This window comes from Oreochromis aureus, linkage group 2, assembly GCF_013358895.1.
Source record: "Oreochromis aureus strain Israel breed Guangdong linkage group 2, ZZ_aureus, whole genome shotgun sequence".
In the NCBI taxonomy this organism is placed as follows: domain Eukaryota; kingdom Metazoa; phylum Chordata; class Actinopteri; order Cichliformes; family Cichlidae; genus Oreochromis; species Oreochromis aureus.
The window spans coordinates 32,940,350-32,954,083 of NC_052943.1; positions in this window are offsets into that span (position 1 = coordinate 32,940,350).

Sequence of the window (13,734 nt, forward strand, 5' to 3'; positions counted from 1 at the left end):
TTCTGAGTTATATACTTTGTGACAGTTGTTGTGGACGTTTCCATTAAATAAAGCCTACAGACAACGGTAGGATGTAGCTAACATCCTTTCATCAAAAACAGCAAAACCTACTTGGTGAGAGCAGCCATCGTGGGTTAAACCCAAGGCAGAGTCTCTGCTGAACCCAACACAGCCTTGGGTTTAAACACCTTCTACAGAACCAAAAGGCAGTACACAGCTGTTTTCACACCTTTGGTCTTCCCCCAGAGAATAGTTCACACTCCCTTGCTTCCTCTTACAGTGGAGAAGACAAAAGATTAACTCTTCCTGTGTGAACGCCTGCTTCCAACTTCCTGAGATACCTTATGTTAGCGGCATGAATGTGTGAGACATTGAGGCATGCTAAAATCCCGTGGCACCAAAGTATTGTACAATAAAATAATCTGAATAATACATAAATATAAATAAAAGATATTCCTTTACACAGTATAGGTACATAATACTCCACAGGCCGTAACACTGTAATATAAATAAAATGATAAATGATCACTTTAAATGATAAAAATGATAATCACATAATAAGAAAAAGCAAAGTGAAAAATAAATGTTATCCACATTAACTAAATTAAAAATGATGTTTATCTTTTGATAATGTAACACAGCCTTTGTCCCAACCAGGACTGAACCTGCGCTCAGACGGTGCGATTTGATTGGCTGATTCTCCGTTACACCCATACGCGATGGGCCCTTATCAGATGAAAGTACAAAACTATCAAGAACCCCCCTCCTTGCACTGGTTGCATAAATTTCAGGTGGCATTTTTAAAAACATGCCATGACATAACACACAGCTGCTATAATCGCAAAGAGGGGTCAAATGTCAATTATCGTTATAGGTTCTTGCTATATGTTATGTCGTAAGGGCCTAAGTTCCCTTACGACAGCTAGAGCTGGAAACAAGACCTCAAGCAATCCTAAGGCTAATTAGCACGGCTAGCATTTTAAAAAACATTTGTTAAATGTCATTGCTAGCATATAGCTGTATTACAGCATGGTAAGTAGCGAGAAGGCTAAGTTTTTGTTACCTTTGAAAAGAAAAATGTGAAGACGTAATATTAGCATATGCTAATGTTATTCACTCAAGCAAACATCTCAGGTACTGACTTGCTGCTTTCTAATATCTGTGTTTATTTCTGGATAGACCTACATGGTTATTAGACATCCCACATAAAGGGTAACAAAGGCAGTAACTATAAATGACCATAACTTTACTGTAAATTACATTGCCATGGGCTCAATTCATATAGTTCTATCACGTGCACACGCATGTTAGCAACCGTAACCACGGCCCGCTGTAGGTATATGAATGCTGCACAAGGTTCCAGTCGTCCCTTTACACTTGCTCTTGGACTTGTCTTGACCTGCTCCAAGCTCAGCTTGTGGATAGATAACGTTTGGAGAATATTTCTACAGAAAGCGGATTTTACTAGAAAGCGACAACAACTACTGCATCTTTGGATCTTTTGTACTCATGTTTCATCATAACAGCAAAGCTTGAAGATGGCTCGTCGTGGACCCCGACTCGTCGACAGTCACCTGGTACAAAATTTCAAAAATTTCTTCAATTATTTTAAGAGTCACTAGATGACTATAATAATTTAACAAGTTCCAGTGTGAATATCAAGTTTTAATGTCATCAAAATAAGTGTATTCCAAGACTTTTCCCGGTAAATTGCTTGTATGCTTTAAATTTTCCAGCAGAGGTGTAGAATTTATTACCGACTGGTGTATGAATGTGAAAAAAGGTGTTACTTTGATTTAAAGCCTTCAAATTTGACACTTTTTTCAAATGAAATGGTTAAAATTAGCTTAACATTCTTAAAAAAGCCCCCCTACCCCAAATATACATATATGTGTATATCGGTTTCTATGGTAACAGCAACGTTAGACCATATGTAAACATACCAGATCCCCTGTAGGTCCTAACATCATTTTCTTCTCTGGATCAAAGGCTTCACTTAAATAAACTATAACTTTTTCCCAGCTACATAATGCGATTAGTTAGTTATAAATCAGGGGTCGGCAACCCTAGGCACGCGCCACCGTTGGCACGCGAAGGGTTAACTGATAGCACGCACGACCGTAGCTGGACTGGCCATCGGGCATAAGGGCATTTGCTCGGTGGCCCGATCATTATTATTATTATTATTTTTTGGGTGGTGGACTGACCAGAAGCTGGTCGGTGTGTAAAAATAACTCAGTTGTTTGGTGGTGGCTATGGCGGAGCTTCCACAGATTCAGTAAAATTAACAAGTGGTGGAGGCCAGCAGGTGGATGAGGGAAGGGGAGGCAGGAGAAGGAGAGACCCGAGGCAGCCGCCGGTCGGAGCGTCAGGTGAACTGAACTTCAGGTAAGAAGTTAATGACCTGCAGTCTATCTGGGTCAGATATAAACCAAGTTTAGGTGGAGTTTATTTTCGTTGTGCTGACTTTTTACAGTCAGTTACAATAACTCGTACTGCGTACTAGCTAGCATGACGGAATTTATATACTGCTGGGCGGGTGCTATGATTTTATTGATAGTGAACTTTATTTTATTCATAAGGTTAGTTAGTAGAGTTGCCAACCGTCCCGTACAAACGGAATCGTCCTGCATTCAGAGAAATTATTACGCGTTTCGTGTTGAGCTGAGAAGGAACACAGTTTGTCCCGTACTTCAGCCAGGATGGAAAAAGACACAAAGCTGGAGTTATTGTGTCTTTGCTGCACAGCTGCATCTTCTTCTCCTCTCATTCTCTCCCCTCTCTCTCTCCTGTTGCTACTTCAATCGTGAAACTGATCAATGATCAGCTGATCAGCTTTTCTCTCTTGTTTGTTTATCGCTCACTTTGCGCCAGAAAGAGGAAACTGCCGGATGTCGCACTAAACAACAGCAGCACGTTTAAGCTTGGTCAGCTGTTGTTAGAATGTATTTAATATTAATATCTAGTATCAGCTGATGTTTGCTGGAGCCACAGCTGTAAAAACTGCTGGTCATGATATCGGTTTGTATATCTGGTGAGAGGGAAACATGAAGATGAAACCAGGAGATGTCCTTACTAAATCATCAGAGCTGAACAGGTGATGGAGAAACAGGTTTACCTTTTAGGTGACATGAATGAGTTGAAGGGAAGTTATGAACTGTTTCTGAGAGACAAATAACACCAGGATCCTTTTCTACGTAGCTGACAGCTGGTAACTGTGCAGGTCTAGCAAAGTTTTGCCAGGGGGCCAGGTAGGGCATTAACAGGGAAAGGGGCACAAAGAAATACTTTCTTATTCTCATTTAAAATGTCTGGCTGTTATTAAATAATTATCTAAAGCTTACAACCAAAGTTTTTATCTGACGTAAAATGAATAGAAATCATACATTTACCAACAAGACAGTGTACATCACTGTCACAACAGCGTTGTTTTCATTCAAAGGCTTTATGGCTTTAATATCTGGGGGCGGTCTTTAGTCCAAATGCATCCATAGACTCGAGACACAATGCATTTTGGGACTTTCAGGTGTATGGACCAATGTTTTATTTTCTGATCAAACCAGAAATCTTTAATGAGCAGCTAGATTTGTCTGGCATTAACTGGCTGAGTTAATGCCAGTTAATCGCGACATCGAAGCAGCTGGAATCTACAGCTGTGCATGTTCATGGAGCTTGCATTTTCACCTGCTGGACATCACTACCTGACAAGTTTAACTGTCTTCAGAACATTGCAGAGGCCTTATTGACAGTATTTGGCTCTACATATCTGTGTGAGCAGATTTTCTCTCACATGAGTGTCCTCAGGTAGCTGTCTGAATGTTGGACACTCGGAGACCTGTGTCTCTGAGTGGGAGACCAGAGATCACATTAACATGTGTGTCTCTGTATTAACAAACATACCATATTGGCCCACTTTATTTTTCTTATCATTGTTGTTGTGAGGAGACCATAAATAGCATTTGTATTTTCTGTTGTACAGTTCATTTGCCGTTATGGAGTTCTTGTTATGAATAAAAGTGTCTTTCTTTTGTTTCAAAATAGCTGATAACTATTCGCTGATAGCTGCCAACATTTGCAAACAAATATACTTCTATAAAGTGGTTCTATATAATGTGTAACTGTTAATATAGAGCGTTATTAAATTTATTGCTAATGCAATCATATGGCACACTGACTTCTGAGGAAATTTTAAATGGCACTCGCCATCAAAAGGTTGCCTACCCTGTTATAAATTATAAGTAGTTATAAATTTACTGTAGAATATTTATATAATAAGGTATTCATGCCCAGTTCTTTACAAATCAATACCTATTATCCATTACCTACTCGAACGCAGTGTTTGCATAAAGGTTTAAAAAGAACAAATAAACAAAATGGACGTATACAAAATACAATACTGTTACCTTAACAGGGTAGTGTGCACAGAGTGAGCTGCCTTGGCAGAGATTTGGTGCTCTTTTTTTTTAAAAATGGATGCTTCACTTAATGATTGTGGACATAGTTGACATCTTGTTTTCTTCTCACATGAACAAGTAAAGTGTCATTCAGTCTGATATAAATGTAGCCTGTAGCTTTAGCACTGGGTGTTTACTACATTCCTAATGTTATTTTAAACTTGTTTCCTTACAGGCTGTCTTGACTACATTGTTGAACGTCCCGAGAACGAGGCCTTGATGACACTCTCCTGAGCGCCATCTCTTCTGATGAAGCATGGGACACTGAAACCGAGCGCGTCAATAAAGGTGAGTACATCGCCCTCTCCCCCTCCCCCTCTTCTCATGGAGAACTGGATGCTGATGTGTGTCAGTGAAGTGGAAGGTGAGTACCCCCCCACCTCCCTTTCTTGCACTGAGGTCTGCTTATTGTAAATATCTTGTGCTTGTTTTTACACCTTTGAATGTTAAAGTTGACCTTTGACCTTTTCAGTGTTGGAAATACACTTTCTTGCACTGAGGTCTGCTTATTGTAAATATCTTGTACTTGTTTTTACACCTTTTAATGTTTGTTGACCTTTGACCTTTCAGTGTTGGAAATTTGACCTTGACCTTTTCAGTGTTGTTTTTACACCTTTTAATGTTACACTTTTCAGTGTTGGAAAGACACTTTTCTTGCACTGAGATCTGATTCGCTGTGTGGCATTGTAAATATCTTGTACTTGTTTTTACACCTTTTAATGTTAAAGTTGACCTTTGACCTTTTCAGTGTTGGAAAGACACTTTCTTGCACTGAGGTCTGCTTATTGTAAATATGTACTTGTTTTAGGGGTTTTTTTACAGGTGACACTGATTTTGAGACAGGGCAGGAGTTAAAATGTTGACCTTTGACCTTTTCAGTGTTTGAAAATTTTACTTTGAATGAAACTTTCAGCAAACTGAGGATCTGAGGGGCTTATTGTAAACACTTATAATGTTACTTTTTTTTCAGTGTTGGAAAGACACTTTCTGCTTAAATATCTTGTACTTGACCTTTTAATGTTAAAGTTGACCTTTGACCTTTTCAGTGTTGGAAAGACACTTTCTTGCACTGAGGTCTGCTTATTGTAAATATCTTGTACTTGTTTTTACACCTTTTAATGTTAAAGTTGACCTTTGACCTTTTCAGTGTTGGAAAGACACTTTCTTGCACTGAGGTCTGCTTATTGTAAATATCTTGTACTTGTTTTTACACCTTTTTGTACTTGACCTTTTTTTCAGTGTTGGAAAGACACTTTCTTGCACTGAGGTCTGCTTATTGTAAATATCTTGTACTTTTTACCTTTTACTGTTAGAAGTTGACCTTTGAAGTTGACCTTTGACCTTTTCAGTGTTGGAAAGACTTGCACTGAGGTCTGCTTATTGTAAATATCTGCTTTACACCTTTAATGTTAAAGTTGACCTTTGACCTTTCTTTGTACTTCTTTTTAAATACCTTTACTTGTTTTTACAGTTGACCTTTGACCTTTTCAGTGTTGGAAAGACTGCTTATTGTAAATTCTTGTACTTGTTTTGAGGTTAAAAGTTGACCTTTGACCTTTTCAGTGTTGGAAATACACTTTCTGCACTGAGGTCTTTATTGTAAATATCTTGTACTTGTTTTACACCTTAATGTTAAAGTTGACCTTTGACCTTTCAGTGTTGGAAAGACACTTTCTTGCACTGAGGTCTGCTTATTGTAAATATCTTGTACTTGTTTTTACACCTTTTAATGTTAAAGTTGACCTTTGACCTTTTCAGTGTTGGAAATACACTTTCTTGCACTGAGGTCTGCTTATTGTAAATATCTTGTACTTGTTTTTTTTACACCTTTTAATGTTAAAGTTGACCTTTGACCTTTTCAGTGTTGGAAATACACTTTCTTGCACTGAGGTCTGCTTATTGTAAATATCTTGTACTTGTTTTTACACCTTTTAATGTTAAAGTTGACCTTTGACCTTTTCAGTGTTGGAAATACACTTTCTTGCACTGAGGTCTGCTTATTGTAAATATCTTGCGTACTTGTTTTTACACCTTTTACTTAAAGTTGACCTTTTTCAGTGTTGGAAATACACTTTCTTGCACTGAGGTCTGCTTATTGTAAATATCTTTTGTTTTACACTTTTAATGTTAAAGTTTTGACCTTTTCAGTGTTGGAAATACACTTTTTATTGTAAATAAAGTTGACTGCTTTACTGTTAAAAATATCTTTTCAGTGTTGGAAATACACTTTCTTGCACTGAGGTCTGCTTATTGTAAATATCTTGTGACACCTTTAATGTTAAAGTTGACCTTTGACCTTTTCAGTGTTGGAAAGACACTTTCTTGCACTGAGGTCTGCTTATTGTAAATATCTTGTACTTGTTTTTACACCTTTTAATGTTAAAGTTGACCTTTGACCTTTTCAGTGTTGAAAGACACTTTCTTGCACTGAGGTCTGCTTATTGTAAATATCTTGTACTTGTTTTTACACCTTTTAATGTTAAAGTTGACCTTTGACCTTTTCAGTGTTGGAAATACACTTTCTTGCACTGAGGTCTGCTTATTGTAAATATCTTGTACTTGTTTTTACACCTTTTAATGTTAAAGTTGACCTTTGACCTTTTCAGTGTTGGAAAGACACTTTCTTGCACTGAGGTCTGCTTATTGTAAATATCTTGTACTTGTTTTTACACCTTTTAATGTTAAAGTTGACCTTTGTGATTTTCTTTGTTTGACAGACACTTTCTTGCACTGAGGTCTGCTTATTGTAAATATCTTGTACTTGTTTTTACACCTTTTAATGTTAAAGTTGACCTTTGACCTTTTCAGTGTTGGAAAGACACTTTCTTGCACTGAGGTCTTTCTTATCTTGTACTTGAGGTCTTTTATTGTAAAGTTGATTTGACCTTTTCAGTGTTGGAATACACTTTCTTGCACTTCTGTTTTTAAATATCTTGTCAGTTTGTTTTCTTGCACTGACACCTTTTAATGTTAAAGTTGACCTTTGACCTTTTCAGTGTTGGAAATTTCTTGCACTGAGGTCTGCTTATTGTAAATATCTTGTACTTGTTTTTACACCTTTCGGTTAAAGTTGACCTTTGACCTTTTCAGTGTTGGAAATACACTTTCTTGCACTGAGGTCTGCTTAAAAATATCTTGTAATTGTTTTATCCTTTAAATACCTTTTCATGTTGGAAATACACTTTCTTGCACTGAGGTCTGCTTAAAAAATATTGCAACACGGCGTTAAAGTTGACCTTTGACCTTTTCAGTGTTGGAAACTCTGAGGTAACACCTTTTAATGTTACGACCTTTGACCTTTTCAGTGTTGCACACTTTCTTGCACTGAGGTCTGCTTATTGTAAATATCTTGTACTTGTTTTACACCTTTTAATGTGTGTTTTGACCTTTTCAGTGTTGGAAAGACCTCGCACTACCAAAATATCATTGTTTTCTCCTTTTAGGTTAAGTTATCCCAGAGAGAAGTAAAGCAAGTGTGTAAGTTGATTGTACTTGTTTTACACCTTTTAATGTTAAAGTTGACCTTTGACATCTCTGAATGTTTGTAAAGCATTCCAGCGTTAAGTTTAACAACCTTTGATCTATAAATACACTTTCTTGCACTGAGGTCTGCTCTTCTCTCTTGTTTTTACCCTCCTTTGCTGCTGCTGCTACTTCAATCGTGAAACTGCTTAATGATCAGCTGATCGGCTTTTCTGTCCAGAGTCCGTCTCTCTTCTCTTTTTTTTTTTGGCAAAAAATGTTGAAGTCCCACTTATCATAAAAGCGCCAGAAAGAGGAACCCAGCGGCTGAACAACAGCAGCACGTTTAAGCTTGATAAGCTGTTGTTAGAATTTATTTAATATTACTTTCTTTACACCAGGATCCTTTTCTACCTAGCTGACGGACTGGTAACTGTGCAGGGCGGATCTAGCAAAGTTTAGCCAGGGGGCCGATATAAGGCAACACCAGGATCCTTTTGTCTAAGCTGACTTGGGGTGCAGGGGCGGATTATAAAAGACATACTTTTCTTTTCTTATTATTCTCATTTAAAATATGTAGCTTTTAATAAATAATTATCTGAATCTTACACACCCAAAGTTTTAATCTGGGTGCACTGGACCTATAAAGACAGGTGGTCGGGTTTTGTGTGTGGACCACACACGCTGGACACTGACGCATGAAAAGAGGCAATAGATGATCTGCTGCAAAAGTACCATGGGAAGAAGGACATCCTGAAGCTTGTGGATCAAGATTATGCAGACATGGTCCATGGTTCTGCTGCAGATCCCAACAGCCTGCTGCATCCCACATCCAAGGTGCACATATCCCGTTATGTGAAGCACTTGGCTAAGCTTCTCAACACCAATTCATCTTTGAACACAAGCCCAGAAAAACTTCTGGAGACTCAGCAGCTGTGGCACTCATTAACGGAAGGCAGTGAAACAACTAGTGTTCCCGTAGTCACCATAGAGCCTGCCGTCTTTAACCCGCCTCCTCCTGCCCTGTCTGCACCACTGACTCAATAGAGAAGATTGTGGGGCATCTTAGAAAAGCAACAGCAGCAGCCTGAGGCAGCAAAAAAAAGGCAGACAAAGACTTGTCTTGCCTGTGGACAGCCCAAGTCTCAATATGAGACACACGGATCCACCGTTCACACTATTTTTTACCAGAGAGGGCCTGTGCTCTATTTCTATTGTCTATTGTTCCAACAAGGTGCATCAAACTTATGCTGCTGAGGGAATCAGTAACTTTGAAATGCCCTTTGAGGAATTTGCCCAGACAGAATTTTTCCAAAGGGATCTGGATGCTACCAGGAAGAGGTCAGAGGAAAGGATGGAGAAAAGAGGAAAGGCCAGAAACCCAACAAACAGGCCGCTCTGCAGGTTCTGCCACATGGACCTGAAACAGGGACCAAATAGCCCACATGTTCATACGGGTTTCCTGGAGTGGCAGGAAATATATCTACTGCCCTTCAAAAGTGCACTCTCTGTACAGGGACAAGGGCATGGCCAAGGAGATGACCTGGAAGGTTTCAGGAGTCTCCTTTCTGTGAGGCAGAGAGACAAAGATGGGTGGAAGAAAAAAAAAATAGGGAAATAACAAACAGTTTATATTGTAAATAAGATAGTTTTGTTCTAGTTTCGTAATGTTTATTTTGTATTATATAAATAAAAATGATTGTAAATATAAAATCTAAATAAATTGTCTTCTGTAAAAATTGCACAGCTCTCTTCTTTATAACCTCTTAAAGTTACACTGTATGTTTATATATATGTATAAGCTGTACCATCATTAACAATCAGTTTTAAAAGTTGTTTTAAAAAGTTGAAAGCTTAGCAGCTGAAATTCTAAATCACTTCAATGTAATTCAAATCCATCCTTTCTCTTTCTAGTAAAGTTCCACACAGCTTTTCTTTATAATCTTTCTTTTTTGCTATATCATTTAGAAAGCTGAGATCTGATGTTTTGCAATATGTGACTGATGAGCTGTTTCTTGTAGACATGACATATGAGTGTAAGAAGTTCTTAAGTTACATGCTCAGCACAGCTGGAGGTCCAGACACTTTCTCACTTCTGGTGATAATATTTTTTTATTTAGGTATTGTTGCTTGCTGGCTTGAAGCTTATCTACAAAAACAGTTCAATAAGGAAAGATCATGTGGAAAAAACCAACATGATTTGATTTAATACAGAAATAAATGTAAAACTGTTAGGCACTTAGACTTGAGACCCAATGACCCATCATAGCAGAAGGAATCTCAGCAGTGGCAGGATTTTGCACAAGCCCCACCCAGAGTCAACATGCTGGTAGTGATGAAGATGGAGGCTGGGACAGGGTTCCAAGTGACCACGGTGAGGAGGAGAAAGGAGGGAGGCGGGCTGCATGGCTGAGGATCTGAAACGCAGAATAGCAAAGCAGAATAGCAACAGATTTAAAGCATGCAGAGTGGAGGCTGAGTTGCTTGGAGAAGGCAGGCAAGAGCATAACTGGAAGAAAGTAATGAAGCCAGTACTGAGTTTGTGCTGGAAAATGAATGTGCTTTCAACACCATCAGGCCGACCCTCCTGGGTGATAAGTTAACAGCGATGCAGGTGGATGCTTCTCTGGTGTCCTGGATTGTTGATTACCTGACAGGAAGACCACAATATGTACGTCTCCCACAGTGTGTGTCTGACAAGGTAATCAGCAACACAGGGCACCACAGGGGACTGTCCTCTCCCCTTCCTCTTCACCCTCTACACCACAGACTTCAGCCACTGCACAGAGACCTGCCATCTTCAGAAGTTTTCTGATGACTCTGCGGTGGTTGGATGCATCAACAGGGATGATGAGACAGAGTACCGGGCTGTGGTCGACTCCTTTGTCACGTGGTGTGAGCAGAATCATCTGCAGCTCAACGTGGCAAAGACTAAGGAATTGATAGTGGACTTCAGGAAGACCAGGAAGACCAGGAAACACTTGACCCCTGTTTCAATCCAAGGGGTCAGTGTTGACATTGTGGAGGACTATAAATACTGGAGTACACATTGACAATAAACTGGACTGGGCTAAAAACACCACAGCACTTTACAGAAAGGGCCAGAGTCGTCTCTATTTTTTGAGGCGACTGAGGTCCTTCAACATCTGCCAGAAAGCTGCTCACAATTTTTCTCTGCAGTCTCTGTGAATGACCAGTGCGATCCTCTATGCCGTTGCATGCTGGGGGAGCAGGCTGAGGCCACTGCACAGAGAGATGCCAACAGACTATAAACTGATTCGTAAGGCCAGTAATGTTGTGGGGATGGAGCTGGACTCCCTCAAGGTGGTGTCGGGAGAGAGCAGATGTTGTCCAAGATAAAGACAATGTTGGATAACACCTCCCACCCACTCCATGACATGCTGGTCAGTCACAGGAATACACGTTGAGTGAGAGACTGAGATTACCCACAGCACTTTACACCACTGAACGGCACAGGAAATCATTCCTGCCTGTGGCCATCTCCCTGTACAACTCATCCACTTAACACACTGTTTACTGCACAGCTACACCCTTCTTGCACATGTTCTTTTTCAGCTATTTATTAATAGTGACTTTTATGTATATATATACAGTTAAGCCCATAATTATTCATACCCCTGCCAAATATTGACTTAAAGTTACTTTTGTTCAATAAGCAAGTTCTTTTTTTGTTTGAGCAGAAATGACACAGGTGTCTCCCCAAAGATAATAAGATGATGTACAAGAGCATCATTGTGGAAAAAATTTCTCAGGTTTTATTTATATTTTAGCAAAAGTATCATGTCCAGAATTATTCATACCCTTCTCAATAATCAATAGAAAAAAAGCCTTTATTGGCTATTACAGCAATCAAACGCTTCCTATAATTGCAGACCAGCTTTCTGCATGTCTCCACAGGCATTTTTGCCCATTCATCTTTAGCAATGAGCTCCAAATCTTTCAGGTTGGAGGGTCTTCTTGCCATCACCCTGATCTTTAGCTCCCTCCACAGATTCTCAATTGGATTCAAGTCAGGACTCTGGCTAGGCTGCAAAACGTTACTGGTGTTGTCTGCTAACCATTTCTTCACCACTTTTGCTGTATGTTTTGGGTTATTGTCGTGCTAAAATGTCCACTGGTTCCCAAGGCCAAGTTTTTTCTGCAGACTGCCTGATGTTGTTGTTGAGAATCTTCATGTATTGCTCTTTTTCATGGTGCTGTTTACTGTGATTAGGTTCCCTGGTCCATTGGCTAAAAACACCCCCAAAGCATTAGGTTCCCACCACCATGTTTGACAGTGGGGATGGTGTTCTTTGGGTTGAAGGCTTCTCCATTTTATGCCAAATGATCACAATGATGCCAACATCATTGTGACCAAATAATTCAATTTTTGTTTCATCTGACCATAACACTGAAGACCAGAAACCGTCTTCTTTGTCCAGATGAGCATTTGCAAAGGCCAAATGAGCTTTTGCATGCCTTAGAAGTGCCTGGAGAAGTGGCGCTTCCTTGGTCTGCATCCGTGGAACTCCAACAGTGTCCGTTGGACTGTCTGGCTTGAGACATTGCCACCAGCAGAGCCCAGATTCACCAGAATGGCCTTGGTGGTGATCCTTGGATTCTTTTTCACCTCTCTCTATTCTCCTGGCCAAGCACAGGTGTCACTTTTGGCTTCCGACAACGTCCTCTGAGATTTTCCACAGTGCGGAACATCTTGTATTTTTTAATAATACTTTGCACTGTGGCCACTGGAACTTCAAAACATTTGGATATGGCCTTGTAGCCCATTCCTCACTTGTGAGCAGACACAATGCACAGCTGCAGGTCCTCACTGAGTTCCTTTGTCTTAGCCATGAATGTCCACAGACCACCTGCAGAGAGCTGCTGTTTTCACCTGTTGAGTTGATCAAAACAGCTATTTCCAATTAATCAGGGTAATTGGGATGCTTTAGAACAAGGGGTCTGACTATTTGGAATGGTATGGAACTTTGGATTTTCCAGAGACTGTGACAGTTTGTAAAGGGTATGAATAATTCTGGACATGATACTTTTTGCTCAAATGTACTTGCTAGTTGAATAAAAGTAACTTTAAGTCAAAATTTGCCAGGGGTATGAATAATTTTGGGCTTAACTGTATATATACCTGAATATATTGTGCTATTCTTAGTTAGTGTATTGTCTGTCTTTGTTAATGTTTGTTTATAATGGAGCACTGTAACGAAAAATAATTTCCCCTAGGGATCAATAAAGTATTCTGATTCTGAATAGAATAGATATAAACTAGCAGCCACCAGGAAGCAGACAAATGACTTATTACAGATCTTCCTTATTGAAATTATGCATAAGCTTAATTTTCTATGCCATCAGAATGTATCTGAATTATAGTTTTAACTTTAACCTTTGTATTAAAAGTTGGATGTCTGCATAACTGAAGAGTATGTCTGGTCTGTATCATCTCAAAACTGTGACGATACAGTTTTGAGATGATACAGTTTATTCTGAGTTATATACTTTGTGACAGTTGTTGTGGACGTTTCCATTAAATAAAGCCTACAGACAACGGTAGGATGTAGCTAACATCCTTTCATCAAAAACAGCAAAACCTACTTGGTGAGAGCAGCCATCGTGGGTTAAACCCAAGGCAGAGTCTCTGCTGAACCCAACACAGCCTTGGGTTTAAACACCTTCTACAGAACCAAAAGGCAGTACACCGCTGTTTTCACACCTTTGGTCTTCCCCAGAGAAAAGTTCACACTCCTTGCTTCCTCTTACAGTGGAGAAGACAAAAGATTAACTCTTCCTGTGTGAACGCCTGCTT